The sequence below is a fragment of the Capsicum annuum genome, chromosome 12, assembly GCF_002878395.1.
Source record: "Capsicum annuum cultivar UCD-10X-F1 chromosome 12, UCD10Xv1.1, whole genome shotgun sequence".
NCBI classification, from domain to species: Eukaryota; Viridiplantae; Streptophyta; class Magnoliopsida; order Solanales; family Solanaceae; genus Capsicum; species Capsicum annuum.
Genome location: NC_061122.1, coordinates 10,204,126 through 10,216,218, shown reverse-complemented (window position 1 = coordinate 10,216,218; position 12,093 = coordinate 10,204,126).

Genomic DNA, 12,093 nt, shown 5'->3' with positions numbered 1-12,093 from the left:
AAGTAATTTTTTGGATTTCTACTTTACCAAAATTTTGTTATATTATTATTGTCCCCTTTTTGTTTCGATTTCATCTATTCTTCATCATTTACTTAATCAAAATTTGAGATTTTTGAATGAATAAATTCTTGCATGTTCTTATGAAGTATTTTTTTAAATTTCTACTTTACCAACATTTTGTTGTTATATCATTATTGTCCCTTTTTGATTTCAAAATCGTCTATTTGAAGTACTAAATTAACAACTTAGTACTTTGTAAAATGAGGATTCTCCTTCTTCTAGTCTAGGATTAACTCAGTTAGAGATAAATTCAGTAGTTGGGTTCGTTCCTAGAATTTTTTATTACGAGGAACCTGACTTTGATGAAAACAAATCTTAGTATCGAAACGATCCCAACAAAATGAAAAAGATTAAAAAAGTTGTTGCTGAAAAGTCGAAAAAGGCAATTGAAGAATCCTCAAGAAAAGCCAAAAAAATGATATTGCACATCCACATCTTCCTAAGGTATATATATTTTTTTTGTTTTTGTATATGTTGGATATATAAATTTGTGGTGAGGTTTTTATTTGAACTACAGTGATCTATATAGTTAATATTCATAACTGAATAATGAGTGTTTGTACATTGGTAATTATGTTTGTATTGCGCATACATATTCAGCACATATAGATAAGTTAGGTTTGTCATTTATGTTTTGTTATGTTAGTTTGATGCACTGAGCATGTCATGTGTATATGAATAACATATACATAAACTTCACTATGTTGTTAAACTACTACTGAGATGTTTAGTTCATATACATCATATTTGTTGTGTATATGTGTTCATTTTTATAGGGGCAGTTGAGACAGTGACATCATCTATGTATATGTTAACATATCCATCACTTGTGATATGTTGTTTGCTGTGTTATTGGATCAATAGTTCTCACGCTTCAGTTTTTTATGTATATGATGTTCATATATATAAGTTTACATAGTATTGACAACATATGCTCACATATGATGTGTTGTTTCATTCTCAATAGGGTATGAAAAATCGAATTAAAAAAAGTCCCTGCGCATCTGTTGCATTTTGATAGTTATTGCAACAACGTATTTGTTTCTTTGCTTTTAAATACTACAGAATAACATGTAAAAATTTTGTATGCATATCAGAGACTGTGGAGTTTTTGTAGCGGGGTATGCAGAATACCTAAGTGAAGGAATGAACGTGCCTTCTGTTAGTTTTGAAGCAGAATATCATCGAATGCGATAGTATCACTCCTTCGAAAATACGGTATTCGCAAAGCAAAGAAAGGCTATCTTAGTGAAAATGATGACCCTCCAAAATCGAGGACAAAAACTATACCAATTTCTGATGAATGTGGAATAGTAAGCATTGAGTAGACTTATTGAAGAATATTGTGAAGACTTTTTCTTTCTGTGAATTTATTAGGAATGATAAATGTTAAACATTATTAGATGTTTTGTATGACAAAATATAAAAATTTGATTTTATTTGATGAATATATTGAAGCTTTTTTTTTCATATGAATTCTGTTATGACTGATGAATGTTGAATTTGATGTCTCAAACAAATGCATATTTGTATGACGAGGGTAAAAAAGTACCAGCATAATTACTGTGTCTTGTACATTACCTTTTAAACTTTGCGTATAATAACATATACACAGATATGTAATTTTCAAGATGATTGAAAAATGAGTAAAATTTAGTAATTTAAGAGAATATAAAAGTTATGTATGTTTACATATACATAGTAGAGCATAAAACCTAGTAATGTATGTTGGGAAATAAACATAAAGATACATGTAATTTAGATAAAAAAAAACATAGTTGGGTCAAATTTTACATGTACAGTTTATGTATGTTAGTTAATATACATATTTGTGTTACACTATATCACTAGATATCATTAAAATATATCTATATTAAATAATATACATTACTGATTAAATTCTATAATTATAGGCTAAGTATGTTAGATAACTTATATATGTATATTACATAGTATACACAGCTGATTAAAGTTCATGATTAACGATTAAGTATGTTAGATAAAAATATATGTATTTTAATAGCATACATAGATTATTAAAGACTAATATTAGATGTTACGTCCGTTAGTTAAAAATATATGCATGTTAGATAATATACAAACGTGATAAAAGACTATAATTAAAGGCTAAGTACCGTTAGATAAAAATATATGCTTATTACAAAATACACATCCGATTAAAGTCAATAATTAAAGGTTAAGTTTATATATTTTGCACCTATATATACATAACAGTATATGTATTTAAGATTATATACATATATATGTTAAAGGCAATATTTAAAGGTTTTGTATGTTGGATAACATACATAATTATACTATACTAGTTAAACCGAGCGTGTCTCGCACATGTAACTTTTGATTATTTAAAATTAGATGATTTTGTCTATTGTAGAGATTTTTAATAAACTACAAAAAGTTCAAATCACTTCTCAAAAATATTTCACACTTTAATTAAATAATATAAACATAACATGTATTTTATTATAATCATATCTATATTTTACCACCAGAAGTTTTTAAGTGGTTAATGAATTATCAATTTTGCACCTGTCAAGTTGTACCTTTTTTCCTTACTGGTAGAGGCTAAGAGAGACGCATCGATTTGTACCATATTTGTAATACAATTATTTTTTAGATTTTCTTTATATTTAAAATCTTTCCTTATTTTTAAAGTTAAATCTTTAAAAAATCTGAATTACTTACTTAAAATTTTTAAAAATTTGGTACTTATATTTTTCTGATTCTAATGCTTTCATATTTATTTTTTAATTTTTTAAATCTTCTTAAAATCAACTTTAGTTGATTTAGAATTTTTAAACTAATGAAAATGTATTAGTTGTCATTAATTTTGATGACTTCTAACAAAGAAAGGTTTTATTATAAATATTTAATTAATTTTCAACTCTTAAATATTAAAAAATAGTGAAAAAACATTGACTAAAATAAAGACTTTTAATGAAGGATAAATAATTCAAACAATATTTTAAAAATATTTCACGCTTTTAATATAGTATGGGAACGTGCATTGCATGTTTGGCCCTTTTCATTTTTATAAAATTTGTGTACATTAAAATGTAGAACTATGAAATAGGGAATTCTAAAATTAATTTTACCACTTGTCGACCTAGTAATGAACCTGTAAACTTTTGTAGGTCCTAGAAAGAAAGGACAGTGAACCTTTTGTTTCGTCATATAGAGATATATTTCACGTACACCTCTTAAAAAATAATAAATGAAATGCATATTTTACTATAATACTCAGATTAATTGATTTTTGGTCTTTAATAAATCTTAAATATAATTTAGAATAAATAATTAATGTTGAAGGTAAAATAGGAAAAAGAAATTAATTTTAGACTTCAATTGAAAAGAGTATTTAGATCCTAATAATTTTAGAAGAAACTAAAATCAGCTAGAAAGCAACTGAAAATTTTGAACCGCTTTGGTAGAGATGGAAATTGAAAGCTAGCTATATGAAATACGAACATCGTGAAATGCAAGATATATGAGAAAAGAAGAAAGCAAACAAATATTATTAATTATATTATCCTGGGTCACAACGTACAATATCTATGACTACTCCTCTCCATTGATAATCATATTCATCTAGTAAGAAACAACTATGAAGCAATGTAACAAAAGAAAATAGGCGTACATCTTAAACATATACCTAGACAATATATACTATAAAAGTTTCAACATTATTAATGAAAAATAAAAATTAAAACATCATATAACTTGACACAAACTTTTAATCCAATCAAAACTAATTCAAATAACTTTTTTCTTCAATTCATAATTTTTTCAAACACTTACTAAAAGTTCATGTGATATCATTTTTTTTTCGATCACTGATTTAGATCTAAGAAATCTAATTAGATCCACTTTTATGAGAATGGCCTTAAATTACACTTCTCTTAAGAAAAAAATTGTTAGAGATTTATAACACTGAACTAATCTTATAAATTATACTTTAGAAATTGATTTTAAGCTATAATAAATCTTTTTCTTAATAGATCTTTTCTTGTTCCTCAATTTTCAGAGAATACGATGATGTATTATTGTAAGTTCTTTGTATCTATGAGCATATATAATGATATAAAATAATTACTTGTAACAAATTAACAATAATAAAAAAAATATTATGATTAAGTAGAAGATGACAACCTGAAATTGAAAATTGTGATGGAAGAAAATTGAAAGTCTCTAACACCGTCATAATTTTGACGCAATACCTATCACAATTATAGAAGATAAATAATAAAATACAAAATTAATTTCCTATATAAAATTTTATACGTTGTAAAAATCCTAAAAAGCATCTAAAAAAAAGTAATATTTAGAGAAAGTAATCAGTAATTATAACTATTTTTATAAAAGTGAGAGAATTTATAAACTAAAAAGAATTTAAAAATTTAACAACACTGGAACATCAAAAATAGTGGGACAAGGACTCCTAAGTATTAGGAGTTTTTCCCTTCTAAAAACCTTTTTTTTCCCTGCCATGACAATAAAATTTTTGTCCATAATTTGTTTTCTTGGTAAACTCACGAAACTAAACATTTCTACGAAATTAATATTCTTTTTCATAGATTTTTCCTTGTCTAATTAACCTACTCACTTTCTTTTTTCTTTTCTTTTTTCATGTGAAATTTTATTTTTACCATATATGTTTTATTTTTATCATATATATTTTATGATTCTTTAAGTTTTAATAATTAATTATTTATTTTAGATAATTTTAAAATTTAAAAAGTAAATATTAGATTTTGACCTAATTTTTATAACTAATTAGCTATTAAGGGAAGAATTATTATTTCCACTTCAGACTAATTCTTGTATTATGAACTCTTCTGAAAATTAATGTCCTTGTTATTTTATATAACTAAAATTTCTGAATATGGTTAACTTTTTTAGATGGTAAAAAGGAATCCGATTTTCATGAGGAAAAGTATTTTTTTGGGTAATATAGTCAATATTTAATATTATTAAAATAATAAAAAAAATTGAAAAGACGATTTTATCTAAAGCGAAATCTTTTAATGAAGGGCAAAAAGTTCAAACAACATTTCTAAGGTCCGTCACGCTTTTAATATATTATAGATTATAGATATAGATATAGATATAGATATAGATATGTTACATGTCATATCTAATACATTTTACGTATTTTGCACCTTATATAAATATCCCTGTTAAACATATTAACATCATACACTCAAAACAATATAATAACTCTATATCTAACTGTTTACATACATAATCTAATTTATACTAATATATAATACTACAGGCTTATAAACCATCTTGCCAAGTACACTAGATATCCTAATAAACAAGCATGAGGTCATTAAATTTTGTATAAAATAACACAAATCTTAGTTACAAACAGTTCCATATATAGATGCTTAACTTTTTACAAATAAACATTCATAAAGTTATTATCTCAACAAGCAAACACATCAAAAAAATGAAAAATTAAATATCCCAGATAAACAACACAAATGAGAAAAAAAATACATCAGAAAAATAATAAATAGAAGAAAAATATTATTTATTTCAATGTTAAAGTAGCAAAGTAAAGCTGTTCAATAGAGTCATTATTAAAAAACGCTTAACGATAATCGAGTGATTAATCAGAAGATAGTTTATGAAAACTAAAACTTAGTTCTCCTTTAGGAAGAAATTGCAAGAACGCCTATTGTGCCCTTCATGTCCGCAACGTCCGCAACGATTTGTGCTTGATGAAAGTGTTTCATTGAATTTTTTCTTCCTCTATTTCTTCGGTCTTCCTGGAAGTCTTTTGTATATTGGGGTTAACACTTCTTCCTCATCTACACTATTAGGAACATCCAGTCTTTCTTATTTGGCATTGAAATGATTGGAACTCCATACGTCTTCATCAAAGTTGCTGGTTTGTAGTATTTTGAATAATATGGAACAAAATCTTTTACATGTTTAGACTTCAAAATGGCAATAACATGAGGACAAGGTATTTGATCTATTTGGAACCTCCCACAGTTGCAAGAGCCACATTCAAGTTCGACAATGTATCTTCGTCCAGATTCATAAACTGAGTATATGTAGGATGATGATGCCTTCACCTGAACAAAATAAAAAGTTCAAACATTAAACTTTCTATCGATTTTTTTTAAAAAAGTTTAACAGTGAATGAAATAATACATATAAATGCATAGTAAAAATTCTGAAAAATCATACATACCGTCATCCTCAAAGCTTTCATCTTACAAAATTCCAATTGAAGTTTTTTTTTTCAGAGCGATAAAGAAATCAGTGTTTTGATTTATTTTTTGGTGTGTGATTTTCGTATGATTTGTTTTTAATGTATTTGATTAATTCAGAATTTGAAATTCAGAAGTTGTTACATAAATTAAGGAAGCATTAATCCACTTAATTAATTAGCTGACTTAAAAACGTCCTTAAAGGTAGGGAATATGTTAGTTCTTTTTTTAACGGCAGTAAAACTTTCACATATTCATAGGAATCGATGTATATGTGTGTTTCTTATTATGTTAAAATGGAGAGAGAGTAAACTAATTAATAAAAGTGAGAATATATCATTTATCATATCAATGTCTAAAACCTATCTCAATCTCAACCAGATGTCAAAATCATACTATAATAAAGCTCAATCTAACAAAAGTAAGTCTAACATTTCTTGAATCCAAATATAGTTCACAAACCAACAATCTTCGCTTTCCCTTTTCTCAAAGCTTCTCTAAGGATCTACTCTATCAAAAACATAATCTATGCATTATTATGAGAATAACAACACTCGTATTGCACTACATACTTCGGATCTAAAATGATATAAAAAAATTCAAGTGGGTCCCACATACGAAAATTGAATTTTTGAGACCAACCCAACGTTCAAATACCATTATGAAGTTAAAGCCCTCAAGAAATTTGTGCCAAAAAATCATATTTGGAGCTAAAATCGAGCCTCAAAGCCATTTGAAATTTTGGTCAAAAATTCAAGAAATTAGAGTATGAACTGGAAGGATTCTTACCTCAAATCTGTTGTTGATCATAAATATATATTTTAATCGAGCTTCTAATGCACCCCCAAGACTCAATTTGAAGTCAATATATCATTCTTGGTCTGCTAGGTTTCAAAGAAAGCTGAAAAATGCCAAAAATTCGGGCAAGAGTCTTTTTTATACACGGCTAAAAAGGGCCCACAAGGTCAAAACTTGTTTTGATCTTTCGAACTCATCCGCACTCCATTTTTTCACAAAACGAACTATGCTCCACTAAATTTGATGTTCCAAACGTATTGGTAAAGTCAAATTTTTAATCCAAGCTCATTTAGGTCACTTGTGTGCCCCACACCCATATCTTTTGATTATTGACTTTTCGACCAATAGGTCGAAATGAATTCAGGTGCAATGGGATCCGAACCAAGGGTCTACCCTAGCCTAAAATCGATATAACAGAATTGTTGGTGTTGTCAGAATTTGCATTAGAAATTATTTTACGAAAGTTTTCGCTCGGTGGCCATTTAAAATCGGCGAAGACTTCTAAACGAGAAATGGGCTCTAAAAATCAAACGAACTACCTGGTAACCTAACTATCAGTTTCAACAAGCCATAAATGACTTAGGACAGTTATAAAAAGCTCTAATGGTGAAAACAAGCAGGAATGAGGAAAATGACTTAAAGGGTCATTACAGGGTAGCTTGATTAATAGACTTGGGACTCATTTCTACATACGCAAGTGCGCAACTCTAGAAATGTAAATTGTGAATACCGTAGAAACTAATTATCTGGCGACAAAGAATTGAGACCACTATACGTTTGGCTCGATTGTCCAAATTAGAGGTATAACAAAATATTTATCCATGTAAAATTGTATTAAAACTCCAAGAATGGTCCATCGAGTCGATACGAAACGACTAGTAAAATAGTAGCCACTCAAGTGCAATGAGCTATACCGCCTAAGAGACACTTGATCTTAGATGCACGATAAAATGAAAAATTATAGGGATCCCTCCTCAAGTAACTGAGGTAGGGGTGGCAATTTCATCCTATATTTGTAAAAAAAGTCCATTTAATCCATATTTAGTGAATTGGATCACTCATATTTCAAATGGGTAAATATGGACTTCAACTCATTTTAAAAGCTCATACAAATATGGACAAAATGGGTAAAATATGGGTACCCATTTAAACACAGAGATTACCCACTTATGCTTAAAGTTTCAATTTTTTTTCTTTTCTAGTTTCTTTTCTTCTTCTTTTTTCTATTAATTTACTTTTTTTATTTTTCATTTTTTTTTCATTTTTTTACTCATTCCTTATAATTTCTTTTTTTCTTTCTCATTTTTTCATCTATTTTTTTATTTTTATTTCTTTTTTCTTTGTATTCTTTTTTTTTTCGCTTTCCCCTTTTTCATTCTTATTTCATCATTCGTATTCACTTGAGACCTACATAAGTTAATAAATATAAGCTTCTAATTATCCCATTTAGCTTATATAATTCATAACATCTCTTATCAATTAAATATAATCCATAGTCTCACTCCTTTATTAATATTTTTTTCTATCTTTTATTTCTCTTTTTTTTTTCTTTTTTTTCTTTTTTATTTCTTTTTTACTTTAATTTACTATTTTTTTCTTTATTTTTTCCTTTAATTTACTTTTTTTCTTTTTCATTTTTTCCACTTATTTTTTACTCGTTTCTTACACTTTTTTTCTTTCTTCTTTTTCATCATTTTTTTCTTTTTCAATTTTATTTCTTTGCATTTTTTTTTTTGCATTTTTGTTTCCCCCTTTTTCATTCTTGGTTCGTCATTTTTCTTATTTTTTTCATATTCTTTTCCTCATTTTTTTTGTCATTGCATTTTATATTTTTTTACTTTAAATTTATTTGTATCATACTATATATTTCAAATAAATTTATTATTTGTATTTGAATAGCTTAGTTGTCAATATGTGCAATTTATCATTTGTATTTATATACAAATAAGTATATGAATTAAAATTAACATGGGTTGTGGTGCAGTGGATGGGGCAGCTCCACCCTTAACCAGAGGTCGAGGGTTCGACCTTGGTTATAGAGAAAACTCTGTTGGGAGCGCTGCCACCTTAATGGGCCATGCAGCGCCCAATTCGGATTAGTCGGGGCTCCAATGCAAGCACCGGACACCGGATGAAAAATAAAAAAAAAAGTATATGAATTAATTGTATTTTCTTGAGACTAAAATATATATATGACTAAGGATTCACATAGCCCTCGAATTATAAATGTTGGGCGAATATAAATCAATATGCGCTTATGGTATTTTTGTTATCATAAAAAAAAAAACCAAAAATAGAAAAAAAAAAAAAGTAGAAAGAGAGGTAGAAGTTAGAGATAGAAGAGAGAAAAAAGCGTAAAGAAAGAATTGAAGGAAAAAAATACAAAAAAAATCAAAAAGAAAAAATAATGGAAAAAGAGAAAAGGAAAAAAGAAAAAAGATAATGGTGAAAACAAATATACTGAGTGGTTACAATATTTTAGTCATCATCAATAATTTGTACTCGACTTAACCATGTTCTTCAAAAATAAAAAATATATAAAACATAAAACACAACCCAAAAAGAAAAAAATGAGAAAGAAGTAAAAAAAAAAAAGAGACTAAAAAGGAAAAGAAAAAAAAAAGAGAAACAAAGGACAGAGGGTAGAGATAGAAGAGAGAGGAAAAAAAGAAATGAAAAAAAAAAACTAGAGGCTACATATAGAAGATAGACAAAAAAAACTAAAAAGAAAAAATTAAAAATAAAATAAAATAAAAAAAAGTCAAGTTGATATGATATAGAAGTTTTAATTTTTTGACGTAGGAGTTAAAAGTGGGTTGGAACCATTTTTACTTAATCCATATTTGACCAAATCCATATTTACCTATATTTATATGGGTGAATTGTAATTCAAACTATTTTTGCTCGAAAATTCAATCCAATCTGCCCGTTTGTCACCCCTAAACTGAGGTATGAAAAAAGGACCGAGAGTCAAGAAGTAGTGTTTAACCTGTTGATTTAACCGATTTGAATGACATACTACAATTAAAAAAACAGTTTGCAAATGAATTTGAACATCGATTTATATGAGTCAATACTTACTAACTTGGCTCTGGTAGAGTAGGTTGCCCTCAGCGTGTAACCCCATCGGGAACACCCACGAAAAAGTCAACTATAGCCACTTTAAGAACATACCTCAGAGTTAACAAGTTTTGAGTTTATTACGGAAAGAAATATTTAACAAGTACATAGTAAATGCTGAAATAGAAAAAACATGTAAGGCACCAATGTCATACATCAAAAAGTATTGCACTAGTTCCTTTTCAACTAAAATGGACTGCCAGTATTTTCCCCATAAATACGCCCGAGATAGGTTTGTGATCCACTGCGACGCAAGCAAGCTCGAGTCGGGACGCATACTCTATTAATTGCAATCAGATAATCGAGGTTTCAAACAACTATCTTTTGTCGCCAGAACCAGGATCGAAGTTCTTTTGGCTCAAGGTAGTTGGGTCCAATAACCTTTGCTAATAAGCTCCCTCGAAAGCAGTCCCTCAAGTACGGAGGCCGACCTCAACTCACTGAAAGACCTTTTTTGCCCCAAATCTCACCCACAATTTTTATGAGTCTGGAACTGAAAGGGTTAATTTTTGGAGTGAAAATGTCAAAAGAGGACAATTAATGTTGAAAAAAATCAAATGGGACAAAACGTCCTTAACCAATAATTTAGCAGTCATTGGTGGGTTAGTGACTTGTAAGTTGCTGGACTACAACAGCTTTCTTTAATTTTCCATTTATTCTCAACCTTCCTCTATATAAGTTTCTTTCCGTTTCTTCTCCGTGTTATTTATATCATTTGAGTTTCTGTCAAATTTTCCAACTGTTTATTATTGGACTATACCCCTTGAAGCATCAACATTCAATTTTGAAAATACATAGATCATAAGGATCAAATTCATTGCCAGTGAAGTTCTTGAATAATAGGGCAACATTAAGTAAATGCGATTATCAGAAATTTCCACAATAAAAAGAAATAAAGACAAAGAATCATCACTCCAAATAGAATTCTCATCAAACGTTATAAGTTTATTGGCTAAAAAAGATGTTTGTTACCGTCCGGTGATAACCACCACATCCGTTGAATTACTTCTACCGATTCTGTTTTTTAGTAGACGTTGCAATCGCTCATATTTACGAAATAATGGATACACTTGTATAATTACAGGCGATCGACTATATCTTACAGAACCTGCTTCATATAAAACATGACCACTTCAATATAAATTTACTCTAAGACAACTTCTACAACTTATTCAATATAACAAGGAATTAAAAAAGAAAGGTTTAAGTCAAATAAAATATGAAGAAGAAACTTACATACAAAAATAAAAAATTAAAGAAAGTTCTCGGAGGACCAACGATTTGTAAGTCGCTACGATTTTTTTTTCAATATTCATAGTCTTTTTTGATATCTTTACGCCAAAAACTATCTTTTTCAACTAGGGACTCTATAAAAATGCATACACCTATTCTATCTCTTTATTTTGTACTTTTTTCATTTTAAAATAATTGATTATTTTTTAAAAAATATTTATTTTTATTTAGTTGTCCCTCGAATTTAATTATGTTACTTCAAAACTATCATATCATTAAATAATTAAATAAAACAAATATACTCAAATTTATATTTTTAAAATATAATTAATAAAACTAATTTAATAAAATAATTTTTTAAGAAATACTACTTTAAAAAAAATACTACTATTAATTTAAGGGATAATTACATATCTTAGTCAATATTGACACCTAATTACCTTATTTAGCCTAATTTCAATTAATTACAATCCATAACCTCTCTTGCCTATTAATTTTTCATAATTACAATTCATAGCCTCTCATGTATTTTTTCTTTTTCTCTATTTTCTATTACTTTTCTTTTTCAGTTTTGTCCTTCTTTTTTTCTTTTCCTTTTTTTTTTCGTTTGCTCTTTCTTTTCTTTTTTCAATTTTTA